The sequence below is a fragment of the Microcaecilia unicolor genome, chromosome 9 (assembly GCF_901765095.1).
Source record: "Microcaecilia unicolor chromosome 9, aMicUni1.1, whole genome shotgun sequence".
Lineage (NCBI taxonomy): Eukaryota > Metazoa > Chordata > Amphibia > Gymnophiona > Siphonopidae > Microcaecilia > Microcaecilia unicolor.
This window is the reverse complement of record NC_044039.1, coordinates 134,827,718-134,846,421: the sequence shown is the minus strand read 5'-3', so window position 1 is coordinate 134,846,421 and position 18,704 is coordinate 134,827,718. Positions and strand designations below refer to the sequence as shown.

Here is an 18,704-nt window from a genome sequence, read left to right as displayed (position 1 = left end):
AGGCATGCAAAATCCAAGGCCGATTATTGCTAAACTTCTCAGATCTCAACAAGCTCTTTCTATACTTACAGCAGCTTGCACGATAAAGGATCTCCAGTTCGACGGAAAAAGACTTTTGGTGGTTCCTGACCTAGCAAAATCCACTGCTAGAAAACGGAAAGCCTTCTTGGAGCTCAGAGCCCACCTTAAGTCTCTCGGAGCTCGGTATGGCTTGCAGTATCCAGCTCACACGCAAGTAACCCTCCACAATTCCACAAAGTTTTTTTTTACTCTCCTGATCAGCTACAAATATATTTAGATCAAGTGCAATCTCATGGCATGTCTTCTTAATTTTCTCACTAAGTATGGAATCTACCAGACTACTTGTTTGCACTGATAGCGTTTTCTATGCTATGTTAATGCATAGTTATGTTCAAGCTCTGTCACACGGCAGCCTTTTATATTGATTATACAATCTTTTTCTTATTGTATCTAGCAGCTGCTGGCCTGAACTCATCAGACAAATGTTGGCATTGCTCGCAACATGTAGGCACTTTCCTACACATGATGTATGAGTGTCAAATGGTTCATGCTTTCTGGAAAGAAGTTTGGAACACCATTCAAAAGATCCTACCTATAGCAGATGACCTGTCCTATTCCATCATCATCTTTAAATCTGCATCTCAATGTCTCGAACTGTCAAAGTCACAAGCAAAGTTCCTAGACATTCTCCTTACTATTGCTCAAAGGCAAATTCTACAGAACTGGAAATCTGCACAACTATTGAATATTCATTTCTGGTGGAATACAGTCCTACAACATCAGAAGCTTGAGTTTGCCATGGCAGAGACGTCTCGGGCGACAATCTCCACAAAAAAAAAAAGTCTGGTCTTCTTTGGAAATCTATCTCCAATCTACTCAGACTTAGTCCTAACCCCACACTAAAGATTCACATATCAGACACCTGGGCAATTTTATTTTTTCTTCTTCTGACTCCCTCTGCTTTCTGGAATGCTTCTTCTCTGTCATTGTTATATTATGAAAAGCAATAAAATATTTTGAAAAAAAAAATCCAAATTTCCTTTGCTTAGTTACTTTTAATAAGGACCTTCTTCCATTGATGCAGGCTATGTTATTTTTTTTATATGCTAGTGGAATGTCTTTTAATAAATTCTTAATAAAAGAAGTCATGTAGTAGTTTCTGTGGGGAATTGTGGTTTCTGAGTCATAAGATTTACTTCAGCTACATCATCCAAAATTATTGCACATCAAACGGAACATATAAGCCTCTGCTGTATTCTATTCATTTAGTATATGCTTATCTTCCATCAATTCAAATAAATACTTTCCTTTGGGGGATAAGTAAAGCAACCTAAAATGCAATACAAATATGTGAAGGCCCATTTTAGATGAAACATAGAAATCAGAATGGATATGTCCGGGTCAGGATGTGTACTATTCTGGTAGTATTTTAGAAATGAATCTGCTGACAAAGCCTATTCTAAAAAAACAAAAACAAAAACAAAAAAAAAGCAGAAATGAATAGGATTCATATGAAGTAGGATGTGCAGTTAAAGCCTCCATTTAAAATTTATAGATGTGGAAAACAGCGAGGGGAAATTCTGCAATATACACATGTAAGTGCTGACACATATGTAACATGGTACTTCAGAACTTACGTGTATGTCAACATTTGCACATGTATGTCTGCCATTTGGAAAACTTGCTAATTAGAGACCAAAATCTTTCAGTTTGGATAGGGAAATAAAAAATGGTAGAATAAGGAAGACCCTGACAAAGCTTAGTGGTAGATCATGAATCTAAAGTTAAATCGCTCCTGTAAAGGGCTGGTCGAAAGAAGTGTTTTATAAAAATCTATACATGTTGGAGCAGCTGTAGGTCCCAAAGCTGAAATTCAGGACGCACGTGTGCATTCCTTTTATGAAATAGGGAACAGACATGCAGATCTTGGCTCTGCTCAAAGTCTCTCCCCCTTACAATCTACAGGCAGTGCAGATAGATGTAAATACTAGCTTGTTTGCATATGCATGTGTATGTTGTATACATGTGTAAATACCAGTATTTACACATTGAAAATGTGAATGACTTCTTTAAAAAAAAAAAAAAAAAAAAAAGGCTATAGACAGCACAAATTACAAAATGTAATAGACCATATGGCATGCAATTAAGTAAAATGACAAAAAAAATACCATGCTAAAACTCCACCCTTCAAGGTATGGACAATTCTCTATACAACAGTCCCTTAAACTATTGTACAAAACGTTAAATGATGGTTTTCTTCTCACCATTCCAAAGGTAGGTTGTTGCAGTTTGGGCCTAGCACTGAAAAAGATCTAGTGAAATGTTATAACCAAGTGGGTAAATGGCTGGGAAGAGGAGTGAAGGGAACTTCCAGTACCTGGACTTTTACAAGATCTTGTAGGTATCGGAATCCCTTTTCATTAATTCCGAAAACATAATTATGATAATTTTGTGAATAACATTGGTAAAAGGTTAGAAGGAAAAGTTTGTCTTTTTGTGGATGATGCCCTGGCTGGAGGGAGCAGAAAACATGAGAAGTGATCTACAAAAATTAGAAGACTGGTCTGATGTTTGGCAGTTAAAATCTAATGCACAGAAGTGTAGAGTCAATATCAAATCTGATATATATTATGATCACTGTTATCAAGCAGCCCCAGCACTATTACCTCCTGCACCAGATCATGTGCTCCACTAAAACCTTACATTTTTCCTTCTCTTTTTGGCTCCTGTACCAGCTGTGCCATAAAAGTTTACCTCCCTAGCATGCCTTGATGTTACATTTACCCAGTCAAAATCGGGGTAATTGAACTTACCCATTATTATTGTGTTCCCCAGTTTTTTAGCCTCCCTAATTTCTGATAACATTTCTATATCCATCTGTTTATCCTGGCCAGGTGGATGGTAGTATACTCCTATCACTATCCTTTCCCCCTTTACACATGGAATTTCAATCCATAAGGGATTCTAAGATGTGTTTTATTTCATGCAGAATTTTCAATCTGAGTCAAGGACCCCCTTAACATTCAATGCTATCCTTCCACCAATTTGATCCAACCTATCACTATGATATAATTTGTACCCTGGTATGACAGTGTCCCATTGGTTATCCTCCTTCCACCAGGTCTCAGAGATGTCTATTATATCTAATTTTCATGAAGTGCAATATATTCTAACTCTCCCATCTTATTTCTTAGGCTTCTGGCATTCGCATATAGACATTTCAAACTATGTTTGTTGTTCCTATTTACATCATGCTCAGTACTTGTCAGTATTTCTTTGCAATCTTTTGTCTGATTTTTATTTAAAGACACCTGGCCTACTATGATCTCTATTGCAACCTCGTTATTGGGATACCCTATCATCCCTGTTTTGGTGATATCGTTGAAAGATACCTTGTTCCGAACTATGCACTTTTGAATGACTGTTGGCCTTCCCCCAGGCTCTAGTTTAAAAGCTGCCCTATATCCTTTTTAAATACCAATGCCAGCAGCCTAGTCCCACTCTGGTTAAGGTGGAGCTCAACATTCTGAAATAGGCTCCCCCTTCCCCAGAATGTTGCCCAGTTCCTTACAAATCTAAAACCCTCCTCCCTGCACCATCGCCTCATCCACGCATTGAGAATCTGGAGCTCTGCCTATTTCTTTGGAAAATGCTATCCTAGAAGTTCTGGATTTGAGCTATGTAGGAGCCTAAATTTGGCTACCAGAACCTCTCTCCTACATTTCCCTATGTAACTAGTACCCATATGTACCAAGACAGCCGGCTCCTCCCCAGCACTATCTAAAATCCTATCTAGGTGACGCACGAGGTCCACCACCTTTGCACCAGGCAGGCAAGTCACCAGGCAATCCTCATGTCTATCAGCCACCCAGCTATCAACATGCCTAATAATTGAATCACCAACTACAACAGCCACCCTAACCCTTCCCTCCTGGGAAGAAGCTCCTGGAGCGGTGCGAGAGGATATTGAATCCCCTGGTGGGCTGGTCCTGGCTACAGGATTACTTCCAGCTGCACCAGAGTGATGCTCTCTTTTCAGACCTCCCTCCTCCAAGACAGCACAGGGTCTGCCAGACTGGAGGTGGGACTTCTCTACAATGTCCCTGCAGGTCTCCCTCAGTTCCTCAGTCTGCTACTGTAGCTTCAAGAGAGTGGACTCGTTCTCTGAGAGCTAGGAGCCTTATCGAGCACACAGATATAACCTCTCACCAACCGGGAGATAATCATGACACTCAATACAAAAGACTGGATAGCACCCCTATTGCTGCTGGACTGCTGTCTGCATCTTAGTATTATAGAGCTGTTTAATTAAAACTTCCTAATGTACTAGGGATATCAGATGAATACAAAAAGTTAAGATTATATGGTGTAATATGTAATTTATTTACTGTTTGCTTCTCTGAAACTAATTAAATGTAATTAAAACTCTAATGAAAACTCTTCTCTTGTCCTAATTAGATTAACTATGAATGAAGAGTTGAGCTAGGGGTGGGTGGGAATGAGGACTGAACTAGGCCCTGCTGTGCCTTCTAGAGTCTGTCTGTTAATGCTGTGGCAGAAAATTCAAGTTTTAATACAATGAGAAAAAGGGTATGGAGACTAGCTAATAAAGTTTGCTTCTTCTTTTTTTTTTTTAATTCTATGTTTATCAATATCCTACAATTCCTCTTTTAAAACCAATATTTAATTTACCAAGCACAGAGCAAAATAATATCACTTACCCAGAGAAATGTCCTCTTCCCTCAGAACTTCTCTACTTAGTAGCTTCATTACGTGCCCCCTAGTCCTAGTATTTTTGGAAAGAGTCTTTCCTGTTTGCTATTTTTAGTTCCTTTCCAGCTTGTTTTTAATTAGCTTTGTACACCACCCCTTGAAGGGCAGTATATCTAATTTTAATAAACTACTCATTGCACTCCACTCAGTATTTTATAGACCTCTATCATATCTCCCCCTCAACTGTCTCTTCTCCAAGCTGAAGAGCCCTTGCTGCTTTACTTTTCCTCATAGGGAAGTCATCCCATCCTCTTTACCATGTTTGTTGCCCTGCTCTGTACCTTTTCTAATTCCACTATATCTTTTTTGAGATGCGGTGACCAGAATTGCACACAGTATTTGAGGTGCAGTCACACCATGGAGCAATACAAAAGCATTATAACATTCTCATTTTTGTTTTCCATTCCTTTCCTAATAATTCCTAACATTCTATTAGCTTTCTTAGCTACCTCTGCACACTGAGCAGAGAGTTTCAATTTATCACCATTGATGACACCTAGATCCTTTTCATGGGTGGTGACTCCTAGTGTAGAACCTTGCATCATGTAGCTATAATTTGGGTTCCTCTTTCCTATATACAGTGGGGGAAATAAGTATTTGATCCCTTGCTGATTTTGTAAGTTTGCCCACTGACAAAGACATGAGCAGCCCATAATTGAAGGGTAGGTTATTGGTAACAGTGAGAGATAGCACATCACAAATTAAATCCGGAAAATCACATTGTGGAAAGTATATGAATTTATTTGCATTCTGCAGAGGGAAATAAGTATTTAATCCCTCTGGCAAACAAGACCTAATACTTGGTGGCAAAACCCTTGTTGGCAAGCACAGCGGTCAGACGTCTTCTGTAGTTGATGATGAGGTTTGCACACATGTCAGGAGGAATTTTGGTCCACTCCTCTTTGCAGATCATCTCTAAATCATTAAGAGTTCTGGGCTGTCGCTTGGCAACTCGCAGCTTCAGCTCCCTCCATAAGTTTTCAATGGGATTAAGGTCTGGTGACTGGCTAGGCCACTCCATGACCCTAATGTGCTTCTTCCTGAGCCACTCCTTTGTTGCCTTGGCTGTATGTTTTGGGTCATTGTCGTGCTGGAAGACCCAGCCACGACCCATTTTTAAGGCCCTGGCGGAGGGAAGGAGGTTGTCACTCAGAATTGTACGGTACATGGCCCCATCCATTCTCCCATTGATGCGGTGAAGTAGTCCTGTGCCCTTAGCAGAGAAACACCCCCAAAACATAACATTTCCACCTCCATGCTTGACAGTGGGGATGGTGTTCTTTGGGTCATAGGCAGCATTTCTCTTCCTCCAAACACGGCGAGTTGAGTTCATGCCAAAGAGCTCAATTTTTGTCTCATCTGACCACAGCACCTTCTCCCAATCACTCTCGGCATCATCCAGGTGTTCACTGGCAAACTTCAGACGGGCCGTCACATGTGCCTTCCGGAGCAGGGGGACCTTGCGGGCACTGCAGGATTGCAATCCGTTATGTCGTAATGTGTTACCAATGGTTTTCGTGGTGACAGTGGTCCCAGCTGCCTTGAGATCATTGACAAGTTCCCCCCTTGTAGTTGTAGGCTGATTTCTAACCTTCCTCATGATCAAGGATACCCCACGAGGTGAGATTTTGCGTGGAGCCCCAGATCTTTGTCGATTGACAGTCATTTTGTACTTCTTCCATTTTCTTACTATGGCACCAACAGTTGTCTCCTTCTCGCCCAGCGTCTTACTGATGGTTTTGTAGCCCATTCCAGCCTTGTGCAGGTGTATGATCTTGTCCCTGACATCCTTAGACAGCTCCTTGCTCTTGGCCATTTTGTAGAGGTTAGAGTCTGACTGATTCACTGAGTCTGTGGACAGGTGTCTTTCATACAGGTGACCATTGCCGACAGCTGTCTGTCATGCAGGTAACGAGTTGATTTGGAGCATCTACCTGGTCTGTAGGGGCCAGATCTCTTACTGGTTGGTGGGGGATCAAATACTTATTTCCCTCTGCAGAATGCAAATAAATTCATATACTTTCCACAATGTGATTTTCCGGATTTAATTTGTGATGTGCTATCTCTCACTGTTACCAATAACCTACCCTTCAATTATGGGCTGCTCATGTCTTTGTCAGTGGGCAAACTTACAAAATCAGCAAGGGATCAAATACTTATTTCCCCCACTGTACATCACTTTGCATTTGCTTACATTAAACATGATCTGCCATTTGGATGCCCAGTCTCCCAGTTTCATAAGGTCCTCTTCCAGTTTTTCACAATTGTCTTGCAATTAAACAACTTTGAATAACTGTGTCATCAGTAAATTTAATTACCTCACTAGTTACTCCCATCTCTATTTCTTTTCTAAACATGTTAAAAAGCAGAGGTCCCAGCACAGACCCCTAGGGAACCCCATCATCTATCCTTCCCCATTGAGAATACTGACCATTCAAACCTACTCTCTGTTTTATATTATTTAGTCAGTTTTTAATCCATAATAGGATATTGCCTCCTATCCCACGACTTTCTAATTTCATCAGGAGTCTTTCATGAAGTGCTTTGTCAAATAATTTTTGAAAATCCAGATACACAATATCGACCGGCTCAGCTTTATCCACTTTGATTCACCCCTTCAAAGAAATGTAGTAGATCTCACACCTGAGTGCATATTAAATATATGAACACCCAGCATAGATCCAACACACAGATCAATGAAAAAAATCTGTTTCATTAAACAGTACCTAGTAATATATAGCCACAACATTGGATAGGCTCCAGCTGAATATAAGCCAAGTCTCACCCATGTATCTTGACGTGAAATCCCATAGTTTTCTGACACATTGAAGCTAAGCATTCACTCCCCTGCAGTTCCCAATATTAATTTATCCAATACGACTTTGGCCTCCTCCATCATGGCACATACATGCCACTTGCATTCATGCTGGACCTTCAGAACCACTGGGTACAGCATAAATCAGAATTCACTTATAGAGTTCACTGCAAACAGGTATAAATTCTCTGCCCTTCACGGTCAATTGGAGCAAGTAGTCTTGGATTATTTAATTGCATGAGTGTCAAAGCACAATTCCTTTTTTAACCTTATAGTTGTGCAGGATCTCCTCTAGATGAGAATAGTTAAACTTTGCAATGATCACTTGAGGGCGATTGGAGCTGGGCTTGTTGGGGCCTGGCTTATGCACATGTTCTATTCACAGCTTCCTCAAAGGGGCTGGTAATGGATGCTCCCAATTCCAGCCAGGTTTCAAAGGCCTCCAGTAGGTCAGTATCTCCAATAAACCAATAAATCAGGGGTTGCTTTACCAAGATCTATTTTCAAGATCCTCAAGCTTGTCTGCATGTGCTTGAAGGGAAGCTTTTAAAGCTGTAAAGTCCATTACAGCTCGGCGAGCCACATCCTCCAAATCTGAAACTTGTTGCTCCAGTTTGTTCACCCTACTGTCAAGGTCTGTAAGCATCTGCTGGACAGTCATTATTTCTTCTGAGAGTTTTTAAAATCTGGCAACCAATGCTGCCACAACCAACTATGTAAGCTCAGACATTAAAGCCTCATTTCCCAGGGAAGAAGGAAATGCTGTCTGTCATCTTTTCATCTTCTTGCTTGCATCTCTTTTTGTGGTTTCAGATGTTGTAGCAGGGCCTGGCTTACTAACAAATTTGTCCACTTAATATTTTCACACCCACCTAGGTTGGTTGATAAGGGGAGACTGAGGCCCAGCAGTGGGAGGCCCCAGATCAAGCAAAGTATACATCTCACCTTGGTCATCATAGCATGCCACATTGGAAGGGTTGACCTCTGGTTGTAACCATGATACAGCAAACGGCTTGTGAGGGTGCACTTCAGGAAGGGTTTGAAATGCACCCTCCTCCACCCCATTGTTTCCTTATGGGAACCTTCTTTTCCTCCTCCATTAACCTTTTAATTTGGGAGTATTAGAGTTCATATTCTGAATGGCATCAGTAAATTTTCCATTACAATATTATTGTTTATTGCACTCTTGATATACTGCCTTTCAAAATCAAGTAAAGTGGTTTACAATCCAAAAATATCATATAGAAAGGAACAATTGTGGCTGGGAGAACAGGAAAACAAGAAGAGCTTGTACTGTAGTTGTTTCTACTCCATCAGACATACCAAGTTCATTATTTTCACATATCTAGTCTGTTGTACCAGCAGACACAGTGAGATGCCCAAAATCACTTCAGGTACACTTTTGAAGTCAGGGGAGCTCACAGTTCAGAGAAATTAATAGTTCTAAGTCAGAGGATTTCAATGTTAATTTACTGGCTTTTCAGGTCTCTAACAGTAATAAAATCTCAGGCATATGCTTGTGCTGCCATCTTGTGAGAAGTATTTTATTTGGTGTTTACAGCACATCTTTCACTATGAAAGAGAAAGACACACACATATTTACTACAGAACTATTCAACTAATCAATTTTAAGCTTATATTCAGATTATAGTGGGTTTGGTTGGGTGACAAATTATTATGCTTTAAAGAATATGCAGACATTGCTCTGACTTTGGGACTTCAGTCCTTGAGACTTTCAGATAAAATGAGTTAGTTGTGAAGTTGTGTGGAGGATAAAAAATGACATTAACAGTTAAATTCCTCCTTAAAATTTCTAAAAAAAAAAAAAAAAAAATTTTTAAAAGGAAGAGACAAAAAAACAAGGCAATACCTTTATATTGGACTAACTTAAGACATTTCTTCAGTTCATATCAGCAACACAGGAGCAAGGACAATTTTGTCTTTCAGGATATAGATGAGTCTTGACCCGCACAACTGTTCCAATGAAAAGTGAACAGGAATTTTAGTACTAAGGGCCCTGTTTACCAGGCCACATTATAGGCACGTTAGCGTCTTTAACATGCATTAACTGTGTATGCACCTACCATATCCCTATAGGTGCCTATATGAATAGCGCATGCACTAATTGTAGGCGCGTTAAAAATGCTAACATGCCTTAGTAAATAGGACCCAAAGTAAACAAAATATGAATAACAATTTTAACTTTAATATCAAATGACGTTTGTAGCCATGTAGTAAGTTTATGAGGAAATTGGGAGATTGAATAAAGAACAGACAGAATAGCTGTTTACAGGAAATTTGTTTTACTCTGTGGGTTTCTCCTGTTGCTTTTGGCTTTCAGTTCAATTGGAGTCAGGGCTACAATCTAGTACCATAAGCCTATCAGGGAATTCTGCCCTCTTCTGGCCATTGTAATAACAGTTCTTTAGCTGGAGATCACACACTAGCGCCCCTTATGGAATTCTGCAATCATGGGTTCTTTAAAACAGGCACTAAGGAGCCCTTTTACTAAGCTGCGTAGGTGCCTACGCACGCCCAACACACATCAATTTTGAGTTACCGCATGGCCCTTGCAGTAACTTCCACGCGTCTGCTATGCACGCCGGAAAATATTTTAATTTTCTCATGTGTGGGTGGTAATCGGCATTTTATGCACATAGACCATTACCACCTGGTTACTGCGCGAGACCTTACCACTAGGTCAATGGCTGGCGGTAAGGTCTCAGACCCAAAATGGACGAACGGCACTTTTCATTTTGCCGCATGTCCATTTTCGGCAAAAATTTTAAAAAGGCATTTTTTTTTTTACAAGTGTGCTGAAAAATGGTTCTGCGCGCGCCCAAAACACGCGTCTACTCTACTGCAGGCCATTTTTCAGCATGCCTCTGAAAAAGGGCCCCTAAATGAGTAATTTAATGGAGCTTAGCTTGTGAAAGGGGCTATACTAGTGTATAGTCTATTTTATTTTTATGTATTTTATTGTTTTGCTTTTAGAGGCCTTTTTACTAATGCAGCTCACATATCCTGTGGTTCCAGATGTGTGAGCATTAAAAAATATTTTTTTGAGGGGGCATGTCAGAGATCAGAAAGTTCCTGTGCTAAACAGCACAGGATAACTAGATAATGCACAGATAGCGAATAAGCCTTTATACTACCTACAAAATGGGTGGCGGTAAGTACTCGCACAGTAACTTTTTTTTTAATTTTATTTTTGTTACATTTGTACCCCGCGCTTTCCCACTCATGGCAGGCTCAATGCAGCAGGCAATGGAGGGTTAAGTGACTTGCTCAGAGTCACAAGGAGCTGCCTGTGCCGGGAATCGAACTCAGTTCCTCAGGACCAAAGTCCACCACCCTAACCACTAGGCCACTCCTCCTTTTTAAATGGCTGCACGCTAATGGCACACATCCATACCCTCTAGCAGTTATTTACCTTAGCGTAAAATGAAATTAGCTCAGTGAGTTTTATGTTTTGCATAAAACTGTTGTAGTTAAAAGCCTAGCGTGAAAATGAAAATGTATTGAAAAAAAAAAGGATTAATAATAAAATTATATATTTTTACATTTACAATCTCTCTTGATTTTTCCAAAAAAAGAGTTAAGTTTATTTTATTTATTTGTTACATTTGTATCCCACATTTTCCTACCTATTTGCAGGCTCAATGTGGCTTACATAGTGCCGTGGGCGAAAGCCTCCTCCGGTGAAGAAACAAATATAGAGTGATGTTATTTGAATTGAAATAGATATGTACAGACACATTAGGGAAACAGAGAGGGAAGTTATATAAAGTTCATTAAGTTCATAACAAGTTTGGGTTTCTTTGAGTTGCTGGATTCAGGTAATTAAGTTTATAAAGTTATATGAAGTTCATTAAGTTTAAAGAAGAAACTCTGAAAAGTTGCTATCATTTTTAGTTTTCATTTTTTCAGTGACCAAGTCTGTGACGGGAGAAGGAAAACCAAATATATTAGGTGTAATGTTTGCCAATTAAGCATCCTATATAATAAAACGCACCTCCAACATTCTGAAGCTGACTACATGGCTGAGGCATTCCTGCTCTCTGTATCCATCTCCTGAATTGACATCACGTACTTCCGGGTTCGTCACAAGCAGAAGTGACCAACCACACGAGGTTTCTTGGCTTCAGAATGTTGGAGGTGCATTCTATTAAACAGGATTGGTCAGTTCCTTGAAGCACAGCCAGAGCTCAGCGTCCTGCACAGTAACGCTCAGACACCAGAGAGGGGGGGGGGGGGGTATCTGTCACACACACACTCTCTGTCACAGTCAATGTCTTTCTCTCTCTCACTCTCACACACTGTATCACATTCACTCTATGTGTCACACAGTCACTCACACACTCTCTTGGTCTCATACACTCCGTCTCACAGAGTCTGTGTCTCACACACACTCTCTCTCGCACACACTGTATCTGTGTGAAACACACACACTCTCTCTCACACATACGCACTTGAACACACTCATTCTCACACACACACTCGCACCGACTCACTCTCTCTCACACACACTCGCACCGACTCACTCTCTCTCACACACACTCGCACATTCACTCACACACACACTCGCACATTCACTCTCTCTCACACACACTCGCACATTCACTCTCTCACACACACTCGCACATTCACTCTCTCACACACACTCGCACATTCACTCTCTCACACACACACTCGCACATTCACTCTCTCTCACACACACACTCGCACATTCACTCTCTCTCACACACACACAGTCACTCTCACATACACTCTCTCAAACATACACACTCCAAGGAAAACCTTGCTAGCGCCCGTTTCATTTGTGTCAGAAATGGGCCTTTTTTACTAGTTGACTAATAAAGAGAAGTTTAAAAAATAAACATCATCAGTGCAGTTAATATCAGTGTAAATAATGAGATGGAAAGAGGGATTCTGAAACAAATTTGACTTTCAGTATACCCCAGTACAAAACAAAACTAGCTTCTGCCAAATTCTTGCATGATGTTTGGGTCTGTATCTGAATTCTGATTGCTTCTATATCGAACGGTAAGTCATCATGAAACAAGAACGAACTTTGAGAGATTTCATTCTTTTATTAAGCATATCACCCCCTTTACTAAGGCATGTAGGAGCCTACGTGCAAACTAGAATTACTGCCCAGGCGGTAATTCCATTTTTCACGCATGTTCAAAACATGTGGTAGAAATTTTCTACCACGTGGCACATACCCGATGGTAATCGGCAGTGTACACGCGCTGAGGATTACTGCCCAGTTAAAGTGTGAGACCTTACCACTAAGTTAATGGGTGGCAGTAAGGTCTCATGCTAAAAATGGACACATGATGGTTTTAATATTGCCTCCCCAAACAAGGCTTTTTTTTGCAGACATGCTGAAAAATGAACCTGCACGTGTCCAAAACATGCACCTACACCAGTGCAGGCCATTTTTCGGAGTGCCTTAGTAAAAGGGCCCCCGAGTGAATTTTGAAATTTCTGATTTGATAAGTGCTTTCTTTCTCGTGAATGATCCCTGCACATTCAGTGCCAGAGTGATGAATTTCCACGGAATCCCTCACTTCTTCAAGTGTTATTTACTTCATAACCTTCAACAAAGCCCTATAAAACACACACACAAAATCAGAAGCAACAAAATAAAAAGAAAATCATTTTATTTTAGTGGTTTTCCCACTAACAATACTGTTTTCTTTTTTAACATTTCAAAAAAAAAAAAAAAGTTTTTTTCCTTATTTTAAACAAATATAATATTTACAAGCTGCTTCCAACACACACACATACATACAGTATTATATCAGACACACATTAAGTACATTTAAAACCCTATCCCTGGTCAAGCTCCATATGCTGGTAGTGGTGAAGTATGATTTTGGCATCCCAGTATTACCCACATATGCAAGACTACATCCCCTTAGTGTGAATCTATTAACCTTTCAATCCTTCTAGTTACCTCTTCCCACAGAGCTGCTTTTCTCTCTTTTTTTTTTTTTTATAGCCACAGTATCTGGCTTTTACATAATCTGGTGAAATAAACAAACACCTTGAGAGAGTTGTTACTTTTGTGACATTATCAGCTGCATACATATAGAGGAATAATTTCTGCTGGAAATACTAGTGTAAAAATATTAGAAACTGAATAGCATTCATACGATCCAGCATTCTATTTTGAAAATATAGTTTTGCCTTACACAGAGAATGAGAGAATCCTCTTTGAAAATCTAATGCACAGGCTGCATTACTTTCACCAGAAAAGGCAAGTGGTCCTGCTGCTTATCTGCAAACACTTAGGGGTCCTTTTACTAAGCTGGGGTAAAAAGCGGGCTCCTTACGAGGATCTTTCCCTTGCGCTAAGGCCATTTTTACCACAGCCAAAAAATGGCCAGTTTACCTATTTTTTTTGAATTAATGGCCATGTACTAACTTTCTATCACAAATACAATACAAGAGACACTCTTCCCAAAATCTGAACTAGCAAAAAATATTAATAGTAGAGAGGCGTGAGGAAAAAGCCTCAAGAAGCTCCCAGCATGATATAGCTATGGGAGCAGGACTGCTTCATCACTGGCTTAAAAAAACTCCTCTATAAATGTTATTACGCCTCTTAGAATCTAGCCAAAAAATAAATTAAGCCAAAACCTACGATGGCCAGCGTTTCGTTAGCCTGCTTCAGGGTCTGGTGGTCAGAAAGTGCTCTCCACACGTATCTTCGCAGACCCTGAAGCAGGCTAACGAAACGCTGGCCATCGTAGGTCACGATCTTGATTGTGGAAAAGGAAGCACCAAAAGAAGAAGCCAAAAAAAGCTAAGTGACTGCTAATTGCTGCTGCATAGCACTCTTTCTGTTTACACTACTGAGCAAGTGATATTGATCCGACAGAGGCTCAAATTTGTTTTGGCTAAATTCTAAGAGGCGTAATAACATTTATAGAGGAGGCTTTTTAAAGCCAGTGATGAAGCAGTCCTGCTCCCATAGCTATATCATGCTGGGAGCTTCTTGAGGCTTTTTCCTCCTTACGCCTCTCTTCTATTAATATTTTTTGCTAGTTCAGACTTTGAGAAGAGTATCTCTTGTATTGTATTTGTGATATATAGATTAATTTGAAGAGATCTCCCCGTTGTTGAGTTTTCATTCATGTGCTAACTTTGCATTAGCTTGCAGTCATTAAAAATATTAGCACGTGTGCACTTCCCAACAACTTTTGTAGGCCGCAAGGGCTCACATGCTAATTCTGTGCAGTAATGAACCTAAGAGTAGCCATACTGGGTCAGACCAATGGTCCATCTAGTCCAGTACCCTGTCTTCCAAACAGTGGCCAAGCCAGGTCACAAGTACCGCGCAGAAACCCAAATTGTGGCAACACTCTATACTACAAATCCCAAGGCAAGCAGTTGCTTCCCATGTCTGTCTCAATAGCAGACTATGGACTTTTCCTCCAGGAATTTGTCCAAACCTTTTTTAAATCCAGATATGCTAACCGCTGTTACCACATGTAATGTAGATGCGCTGATTAGTGCAGAAGTGTCTGCTCTCTGCCCCCACACTCCCTCTGTGATAAGAATAAAATGTTCAAGCACGCGGTTTGGTTTGCACAAACAGAATTGAAAATTACTACAGGACGTCTGAGCACATCCCATGGTACGTCATTTTAAGCTTAGTAAAAAGACCCCTTAGAGAGTAAGAATATATCTATTTCCTGGAAATTCCTGGGTGCAGCCATCTCATCCTCAACTTTTGTCTGCAACACACAGCAAGACTAATAAGATACAACAGATCATGAGACCAGGTGTTATTTCATTACAGCAATACTCAAAGGCACACAAAGCAACTGGTTCAATGCTACCACTGGCTCTGTTTCTCTTAAAGGAAGGCAACACTTCCTTTAATAAACATATTATATCACACTGGTGTAATATTTGCTCCTATTCTTTCCCCTCCCCATGATCATCTATCCCCTTCCTCACACAATATTGGTGATACTAACATTTCTAATATGAAGGACCTTAAAATATCTATACAAAGGCATTCCATCCTACTTCATAAAAATAATCTTTTCTTAGAAAAAATTTTTTTAAACCCTATTCAAAGTTTTTTTTTATAAGAAGCAAAAAATGGGAATACATTATTAGGAAATAGGGCGTTTTGCCTTCAATGCTTATGAGACAACTTACAGGCTCAGGCATGTATATAAAACCCCCCATAACCCCTTCTCCCCCCTCCCCCCAAAAAACAAGACAATAAATGAGAAGCAGCAGCAGCAGCTCTCTCTCTAAAACACTAGACTTTAGGAACGTGACTGATGCATTTTATTTGAGCTTAGGAGGAAGATGAGGTACGAACAACGTGAGCTTCTAGGATTTCTAACTACCTGTAAACCTGACAGGTGCCTGGGAGGATTGGAGGAGATTGCTTAGCCTCGATGAGATCTAGAATCCTGAAGGTCCCATATTGTGGAAAAAAGAGTAACTATTAGTAAACTCAGATTTTATTCTACAATTTTGCAGAACTGATGCAGCAATCAGGCTCAACAAAATGACAACTAAAGCTCAATATATAACAAGGCTAGTTTTTGAAATCCATGAAGGTATGGAAGCAAACTATTACTATAAATGAGCTAACTTGAGAGATTTTATGGCCACCGCCACCGACCATAATTGTATATTGTCTGCTTTTATCACAATAAGAGGTAGCTTTACTAAAAAGCATTACTATAGACTAATATGTGCCAGTTACTGCAGGTCTTATTTTATGCAATGGGATCTATTTACTAAGGGGCCCTTTTACTAAGGTACGCTGAAAAATGGGCTACGCTAGTGTAGGTGCATGTTTTGGGCACGTGCAGATCCATTTTTCAGCACTTGTAAAAAAAAAAAAAAAAGTCTTTAAAAAATTTTTTGCCGAAAATGGGATGTGCGGCAAAATAAAAATTGGCACACGTCCATTTTGGATCTGAGACCTTACCACCAGCCATTGACTTAGCGGTAAGGTCCCACGCGTTAACCGTGCAGTAATCATCTACATGCGTAGAATGACAAATTACCGCCCGGTTTCTGCTGCGCGCCAGAAAAATTATTTTCCGACGAGCGTAGCGGACATGTGTCAAAAATGAAATTACTGCAAGGGCCACGCAGTAACTCAAACTTGATGCACGTTGGGCGCGCATAGGCGCCTACGTGGTTTAGTAAAAGGGCCCCTAATAATGCACGGGTAACGTACACTAACATAGTAGCATATTTTGGTAGATGCACCCCTAAAGAAAATCTATATGCATTGTTCATCTCTTTCACTTCTCTGTGTCTATGTTTCCTACTTTAAATTTAGCACAGGAAATGTTCTAAGATGAAGGCTGAACTAGAACTCCTTTGCATCAAAATCTTCTGGATCCTTCAGAAATCTTTGGCATTGATCTAAGTCTATTACTGCTTTTTAACACATTTGTTACTTATACTGCGCTATTCATGCTGTACAACAGTACCTTACACTTGTTCTGGTGGTTGGGAGGCTGGGATAGTGCTGGGCAGACTTATACGGTCTGTGCCCTGAAGAGCACAGGTACAAATCAAAGTAGGGTATACACAAAAAGTAGTACATATGAGTTGTCTTGTTGGGCAGACTGGATGGACCATGCAGGTCTTTTTCTGCCGTCATCTACTATGTTACTATGAAGCACATTTGATTTTTCAAGGGTTGATGATGAAACAGCATATATTTGGACCGACAATGAGGAAAGGCTTAGCAAGTAGGATAATAGTAATATTACATATATCTGACCCTGAATTTGTAGACTGGGAACAAAGTGGTCATCCCTTTCAATATGTTGGTGTATTTCTAGATTTGAAGGCCTTTTCATCTGATATTACATCATCTAGTTTTACCTTCCACAGATTTTTTAAAATTCATTGTTTGGTCTTTCTATGGCAACAATAAGGTCAAAATGTTGTTGCTCCTTACTGGGGTAAATTTAAGAGACCATACTGCTGCAGTGTTACAAGGCCTGCACTCGTTTTCAATGATAGTATGACCTAAATTCAAGGATTTGTTAATGTTGTTTAAAGCATCGAGATTGTCATAGCCTCTAAATGTGATGTTCCCTTTGATTAATTATTATCGGAGGAGAGCCCTGCATTCTCAAAATCAGGGACTGTTGAAAGTTCCATCTTTGATGGTGGCACACAAATTTGCTATGTGTAATCATGCAGTTTTAATCACTGGCCCAGGCTTATGGAACTCATTATCCTCAGAAATAAGGTTAGCGCGTGATCTAAAACAGTGTTTCCCAAGTCCAGTCCTGGAGTACCCCCTTGCCAGTCAGGTTTTCAGGGTATCCACAATGAATATGCATGAACTTGATTTACACACACTGCCTCCATTATATGCAAATCTCTTTCATGCATATTCATTTTGGATATCCTGAAAACCTGACTTGGCAAGGGGGTACTCCAGGACTGGACTTGGAAAACACTGATCTAAAATATTACAGAGAGAAAAAAAAATTTGAGGTCTGCCTCATGTAGCTTCTTTTGCTATCAAATGTAATCCTTTTCACAGTAATCTCAGATACTGACGGAGAGTGGAGAAGTAAAGTGTTTCTAAGATGTGTTGCTGTATTTTGCTACAAATCACTTAGGGTATGAGGACTGGAGGTGTATCAATTTTTTTTTTAAACAAACAAACAAACAAACAAAAAAGAGATAGGAGGCTTACTAAGGAGGTTCTATACTATCAACGTGGAACCAATTCAAACACACCCAAAGGGGCAGTAAAGGTTTCATGAAAAGATGAGCAATGTGGGCAGAAAGGAAGATGGGGGAGTCATAGCCTGACAGCCATCTTCATGGTTCTAATTCAGTATAAGAACAATCATTTTTTCAATCCACTGATTTTAAGAAAAATGTAATTGGTCTGAACTAAAAGAGTTGTCCTATTTGTGGCAAATTTGAATCTTTCTACAACTGGAAAAACTCTGATGGGCCACTACATATTCTTTTGCTACTAGTAAACTGAAGTGTAGTGGAAGGTTGTGTTATTGGATGCCATAACATGATGAAATCAGTCCCCAAATCTTACTGCTGATTCTTAATT

General features: G+C 40.0%; 1 long non-coding RNA gene across 1 annotated transcript; it reads right to left on the bottom strand.

Moving 5' to 3' along the window:
- Nucleotides 1-46: 46 nt before the first annotated feature.
- Nucleotides 47-17,955, bottom strand: LOC115477788. Its single transcript, XR_003943375.1, has 3 exons — nucleotides 17,545-17,955; nucleotides 12,862-12,864; nucleotides 47-59 (listed from the first exon to the last, which is right to left on the bottom strand). It is a non-coding gene; the product is annotated as an uncharacterized LOC115477788 (long non-coding RNA).
- Between the last annotated feature and the right edge of the window lie 749 nt (nucleotides 17,956-18,704).